The following is a 7,394-nucleotide window of genomic DNA, read 5'->3' as shown; positions in this document are numbered from 1 at the left end:
GATAAAAGCTATGCAATAGCTTAATATAATAGTACTGGGGTTCTTTGTATCGTAAATTCGTATTATCAGTTAAACATTTCCTACTGTCTTTATGTTGGATATGCGTAGGATTTTATCAAACTTGAGATGTTTTCCTTTGAAAAATAGTAGGTAGGTATTATTAGTCTTCCCCCACACCGATATTTAACGTAAAAAAATCTAGTTTCGATGGACGGTTGTGGATGTCGACTGATTTACATATGAGGCGCCTATTTTAGTCCTTACGCTGTTTGTCCACCAACCACCGATACCGAGCCGATACCGATAATTAATGACGGCGCCGAAGTAGCGTACATACGTTTACTATAGCAGCTTGTCCACCGAACGTCCGTCGTTCGAGCACCATCATCCCAGCCGCCGATATTCCGAGTAGATCGGCGTGACCGCTAGATCGGCGCCGAGTTTTTGACGGGCCGATGTGCCGGCAATGTAAAACACATTGGAACTTGTCCATACACAGCCGTCACACGAGTGACAGCTGGAACAAAATAAACCGCCGATATCGGTCGCAGTGGACAAACTATCGCCGTCACGACATAATTAAAATAGGCCCGAATTAATCTCGTTCTCGGCTCGGTGACGGTGCAGTGGACAAACAATCTTATGAGTGGTAGCGCAACTGTGATTCGTGTTGAACCCGTGTTCAATATGGATTTGGTTGTGAATATCCTGGGCAGCCTATCATCAGGTGGAAAGTAGAGTTGCCACAGTCGAACTACGAAGAATTCTATCGTCAAGTATCTATCGATACATCACATCACTATCGTGACGCGACCGGTGATTATTATGTCACTTCGTCCGACCGTAAAATAATTACGCGTTTGTAAAATTATATGCCTCTTTCACATAATATCGTGTTTATATACTCAGTGGGTTTTGTAAACTCGAGATACTAGCTAGATATGTCACTTTAGTCTTATTGATGTCATGTAATGTAGATATAGTCTAGCAACGTTTTCTATGCGTCTGACAGGGGAGCCACACGCAGTTTATAATGTATAATTAAGTGTCGAGACGGATAGGCCTGAAATCAGCCTATTAATATTGAACTACTTTTTTTAAAGTTTGAGGTCCACCTGACGGTCAATATACTGCCGCCCATATAAATCTGCAACCAACTCTGAACACTGAACAGAACAATGGTTCTGCTGCGTCATAGACGCGTATCAACGACGAGCTGACTGTGCTTCTTTTTACTCTAATTCTTTAGTTATTGCAAAACATCAATTCAGAAAGAGATACTCCTGAAACTAGCTAATTTATAATTTTGCTACTTTCCAAGGCTTCCCACTACAAGCTCTAGTTCATCAACAACCTATTACTGTCCCACTGCTGGGCACAGGTCTCCTCTCATAACGAGAAGATTTCACATACCTTTGAGATTTTTTTTATAAATGTCAGGTTTGCAGGTTTCCTCACGATGTTTTCCTTCACCGTTTTAATTTCTAATACGCACATAACTTTGAAAAATCAGAGGTGCCTGGGATTTGAACCTCGGACCCCTCGATCGAGAGGCCGAGTTCCTTAACCACTAGGCTATCACTGCTTTTTTCACAAGCTCTAGTTAGCAGTCAACAATTAATATATTCACCACCACCATCATTCTGGTCTCCTACACAACATAGCTGTGTTCCGATTTTAAGAATGTGGAAAGGGAGACGTACTTAATTGAGACGTTCAAACGTAGTTTGCACCAACGGCGGATCTAAAGTAGGAACTAATTTCTCACTGCCGTCTACAAGGGTCCCGTTAGCAGTTGACGTTAGCAGTCAAACTTTAACCAAGTTACCACCGCCATAATTCTGGTCTCCAACATAACAAAGCAAATTATCAAACGCGAAATTTATCCAGAACTCACACTGATTGCAAACGTTCGCGGTCTCTTTGATCTAGCTAGACTAGCGATGACGATCACGTGTCATTGTTATTTGCCTAACAAACTAGTGTAGTGTGCGTTAGAAATTATTGGGTATGCAAGAAACGTTGCGTTCGAGGAAAACACTTTCCCGTTTCACCACAGAATCCTTTTAGCGTTGTGTAGTGAGGATGTAAGCGGACAGCGGGTAGCACTTTAGCGGGTAGGATAGAGTGTTTGTCTTTTTTGTGTAGGCTTGCAAGTGCTTTTTTTATAATATAGGAGTAGCAGACGAGCATGCAGTCCACCTGATGGTAAGTGGCTACTGCCGCCCATGGACATCTGTAATCAACCCCAGATAGGATTAGATATTCCTACCTGAGGTCGGCCACAGATGCGCCGCTACCCCTGAGGACTAAGCTGGAACGCCTCGGAAAAGTACTCGTATGTCTCCCTTACCACACCCTTCAAACCGGAACACAGCAGCGCCTAACACTGCTGTTATTAGGTAGAAATAGGTGTGAATAGGCTTATAGCATAGGTTTTGTTTAAGGAAAATATTTGTAGATTTTTAGAGTTTGCGGCAAACGCCAGGCTTGTAGACGACATTTCATATACCTTTAGAGATTATTTCACATTTAGACATTATTTCATATACATTATATTATATCATATACATTATATTACCTCTAGCGGCTTAAGAGGGGGGAGGGGGGTCCGCCCCGGGCCTCCGATCCTGGTGGGCCTCTAAACACAGTTGCTAAAAAAAGGTCGTAAGAAATGTGTATCAGTCAGCAAGAAACCGAATTACAGGCGAAATTCTTGCAGTGAGTGCCTCCATTCTAATTTCCGCCCCAGGCCTCCGACAATCTTAGACCGCCACTGTATATTACATCTATTTCTTCGTAAAAACGACAATGTTTACCAGCTATATATGGATCGACGGCAGGTAGGAGTCGTAATCTTATCTGAAATAGATATATCCATGAGGGGCTGTGACGACTTACTGTCAGGTGGACTGCATGCTGAAGCTTTCCTCTAAAACAATACTTACCCTACTTCTAGAAAACGCTTTTTCTCTATACACTTATTAGCAGTAGAAACCGACTATCTTCCATGACTCGCGCTCGCCACATTTGCGTAATTCACACGGAAGCGAGATGAGTGTGACTGACATAATGATTTGCGCATTACGGACAACAGACGGACAGATGCATCCTTATAAGCGATTGTGTATTCTAGTTCTGACCATTTATATTGTTACGTCAGCTTCTAGTATTACACTTATGCAGTATTATAGCGGAAAATGTGTGTGCAAACTGATTTTTCAACAAATTGTTTAATTTTTGAGGGTTTAAGGAATTTTAAAATGTAAAAGTAAGTAATGCAGTCGTAATTATATGCCGCTCATAAACATCTGTAAGTAACCCCAGAGTGGATTAAATAGAGTTCTACTTGTATGCCTAAGGTCGGTCTAAGATGCGACCCATAGCTAAGGAATCAAAACGAATATCTCTGTTCCTTTTTTATAATTTTTGAATAGCATGAACATCTGTAAACCACGCAAAGAGGATTAGAGGGCTAGAGGCCTATCAGAGATCAGCCAGGGCTGCCTTGCTGGCCTCAGGTAGGCTTCTTCACACTGACACCATCTCGGAGTATTTAACATTTGATATATATTTGACAATATACTTATTATCAATGGGTAACTTATTACTAATAGGTAATAAGTACTGAACATAGATTAGTAAAGATACTTCGCCGCCTTGAAATTGAATTAAGCCACAAACGGCTTATTTTAGTAAGTTCTTTTTTTTAATTCATGACAAATAAAAACAGTTTTAGAGAAAATTTACGAATAAATAACTAATATTGCGTAATTTACGTAATAAATAAATAATTATTTCAAATATTTTAAGGACATGTACTGAATGACATTTTTGGTCCCTCTGCCCGGTCTTTTACTACTATATGAATACATTTTTATCTATTTATACCCAAAAGTTGCAACACATCTATCATTAATTTAGGAGCAACTCCACCGTATTTGGCTTACAGACGCCTAACTAGAGGGATTGGCCAATTAAAGTATCTAATATAAGGATTGCTACTCCTGCTGGGCACATAAATAAGTATATATTACTTAAAATAAATCTCATTAGTTGCCTTCACTGTGTCGTTCAACTTTCAGCAAATTGCATAAGCCAATCGTCAAACGGCTAACTATAAAATTTATTGCGCATTAATTTCTGTTTTTCCTTATTAAATCCTTACTAATATTAAAAATCCGAAAGTAACTCTGTCTGACTGTCTCTTCTTCACGCCTTAACCACTGAACCGATTTTAATGAAATTTTGTACAAATATAGTCTGAGACCCTGGAAAGGACATAGGATAGTTTTTATCCCGGAAATCCCACGGGAACTAGGGATAGCGATCTAAGATCGATTAATCGGAGCATAGATTTTTTGGACCAAAAAGATCGATTATTTTAATCGATATTAGTAAGGATTGAATCGCAAACTACGCATTTGGTCAAGTGATGAACTTTAGCAAAGTTGTTGTCCATGATAACCCACGAAGATTTCAGAGTTGGTACGACCAATTTTCGCCAGATGGCACCACTGTCATTCCAATGAAGGTACGAATTTTCAGTTATAGTGTCATATTATTTTCTTTTAAACGCGGGTGCAGCCGCAGGCAAAAACTATACTTAAATAAAATATTGTTGAATTAAATAGTATGTTGTAGTATACGAAGAGATTTATTTGTAATAGTTAGTACAATATAAATGGAATTAGATTTCTTGCTCTTAAAACGATGTATAAACTTGAATTCATGTAAAAATTTGCGGATTTATTTTGATAGGAACTAGTCTATTTTATAGTAGTATGCGTAGAATTTAGTCCCTGTAGTACCTAACGGGACCAGAATAGGGCTACGGTATCCCCTGCCTGTCGTAAGATGCGACTATAAGGGGCTTCCGGGGTTGTGGGCGGCAAGACTGGGAGCTCAAACCGTCCAGCAAGCGCCCCCGTGAAGGACAGCGGTTTTTGTGGTCGCATATCGCTGTAATCACCAGTTGTAGGAGGAGCGGAAACTTCCCCAGAGCCCCATCGGGGCGTCGCGCTTGGAGGGCTCCGGTTGTGTTCCGTCGGAGATCCCGAAGTTCTCCACCAAACGCTGAGGACGCCACCGGGGGGGTTTTAGTGCGGTAAAAATCCCACATAACCCGGCGTCACTCCCATGGCTCCGGGTACCTTTTGAAGGTATCCCTCGTCAAAAAAAAGGCATAAAAAAGAGGTAGAATTTAGCAATCTTGTAAAAAGTTGCTGACTTATTTCTGTATGTAGTTAAGAAACTACTTTATTGTATCAGAAGTGTTATTCAATAATTTTATAGAAAGTTGCCGACCTTTGTTTTTACGTACACTGTTTTATTCGTATTGTTATAATAATTATAATTATAATGAGTAACTTTGTAAAGAGTTGCTGATTTATTTTTATAGGAATTGCACTATTTTATTGTATCAGGCGTCTAATTTAGCAGTTTTATAACAGATTGCACACTTATTTCTGCAGGAACGAGACGATTTATTGTATCAGGCGTCTAATTCAGCGGTTTTGTAAAACGTTACCGACTTGTTTCTGTAGGAAGTAGACCATTTATTGTATCAGGCGTCTAATACAGCAGTTTTGTAAAACGTTGCTGACTTATTTCAGTAAGAACTAAACTACGTATTGTTATAGGCGTCTATAGTCTTCACAATTTAATAGGCCCATTTTGAGACATGCCATCTCTAGGCTTTAAGCATGTGATATACAAAACGATAACCAAACAAACCGATTTTTACGACAAATCGATTGCAACGTAACATCGTATTATATAGATTACTTAATATTTTGTAAACAGAATATTTATTTAATATTTTTTTAAATCTTCTAAATATTTAATAAAAAGGAGAACAGAAAATAAATTCTAGTGTAATTTAAAAAATTAATTATGTTTAGAAGACTAAATAATGCATCGCTCGTAAAACCGTATTTTTTCGTTTTATTATTCAACAACAAACAAAAATGGCATGTGTCAAAATGGGCCTATTAAATTGTGACGACTATAGTTCAGCAGTTTTTAAAAAGTTGCCAATATGTTTCATTCATAGACTTAAATTGTATTCGCTATATCAGTTCTGTTTTAAGCATAATTGAGCAACTTGATAAAAAGTTGCGAATTTATTTTTGTAGAAACACTATTTTATTGTATCAGGCGTATATTTCAGCAATCTTACAAAATTTTGTACATATATTTTAAGTCTTTTTTGTGTGGGTATTATAAACTAACGATTTGCAAGGTTACCAGCCGTACGAGATTTCACGTACAAATATGAGATTTGTGTTTTTTTTACGAAGTACGAAGACGCTATCAGCATAGTTCAAATATAACAAATTGACATAAAAGGAAGTTGGTGCTGATTTCAAAAGGAAAGATATATAACATTTTGCAACTCCGTAATTAATCTCCAAATAATCGGATTTTTTTTTATAATGTAGGAGTAGAAGACGAGCATGCAGTCCACCTGATGGTAAGTGGCTACTGCCGCCCATGGACATCTGTAATCAACCCCAGATAGGATTAGATATTCCTACCTAAGGTCGGCCACAGATGCGCCGCTACCCCAGAGGACTAAGCTGGAACGCCTCGGAAAAGTCTGTCTCCCTTACCACACCCATCAAACCGGAACACAGCAACAGCAACACACAGCTTAATTCTGATCGTTACTAAAATATCTACCCAATACCGCATTATTTTTCTTTTGCTGTGGCATTTTTTACACAGTCGGCATCTATCAAAAATATTGTGATGTTTGGTAGAAACTAGTAATTATTGGAATTTGCTTATTATACTGTTCACACAAATACCTCAATAACATAGGCTGTGCTAAGATGTCGGTCATTTGTAAGACGAGGCCGACCATGGCTGTGGAAGGTTACGAGTAAGATACAAGGCTGTTATTAGATACAAGTTATAACCTTATCTTCCATCTGTAATGAAATCATTATTGTTACATTCTTACATATTGTATAACGTAAATCATATCTGTTTTCTGTGTGTTCGTTTATTCACTTATCATGCAAATATGGGCGCTTTTTTGAAATAATATTATTAGGAACTTTTTAACTTACAGTTAAGCCCAACCGATTGAACTGAAATTTTGCTTGTACGTTTGGTTATGGTGAGAATCCATGATAATATTAGTGAAATCATGTTAAATTAAATACGGCGACGTTATAATATGGAGAACCAAATTTGTTTTGGTAAAGGAGATATATTTTTCCGAGGCATTCCACCTTATTGCAGGGGCCTTACTGCATTTGTGGCCGACCTCAAGTAGGAATCTAATATTATCTGGGGTGGATTACAGAAATCCACGTGCGGCAGTTACAACTGTCCATCATGTAGAGTGTGTGCTCGTCTATCTGTCTACCTATCAGCCTTTTAAA

This window comes from Epargyreus clarus, unplaced genomic scaffold (genome assembly GCF_041222505.1).
Source record: "Epargyreus clarus isolate Ecla_fem2 unplaced genomic scaffold, WU_Ecla_fem_2.2 ptg000017l, whole genome shotgun sequence".
Lineage (NCBI taxonomy): Eukaryota > Metazoa > Arthropoda > Insecta > Lepidoptera > Hesperiidae > Epargyreus > Epargyreus clarus.
The sequence above is the reverse complement of the archived record's forward strand: the minus strand, read 5'-3'. Positions refer to the sequence as shown.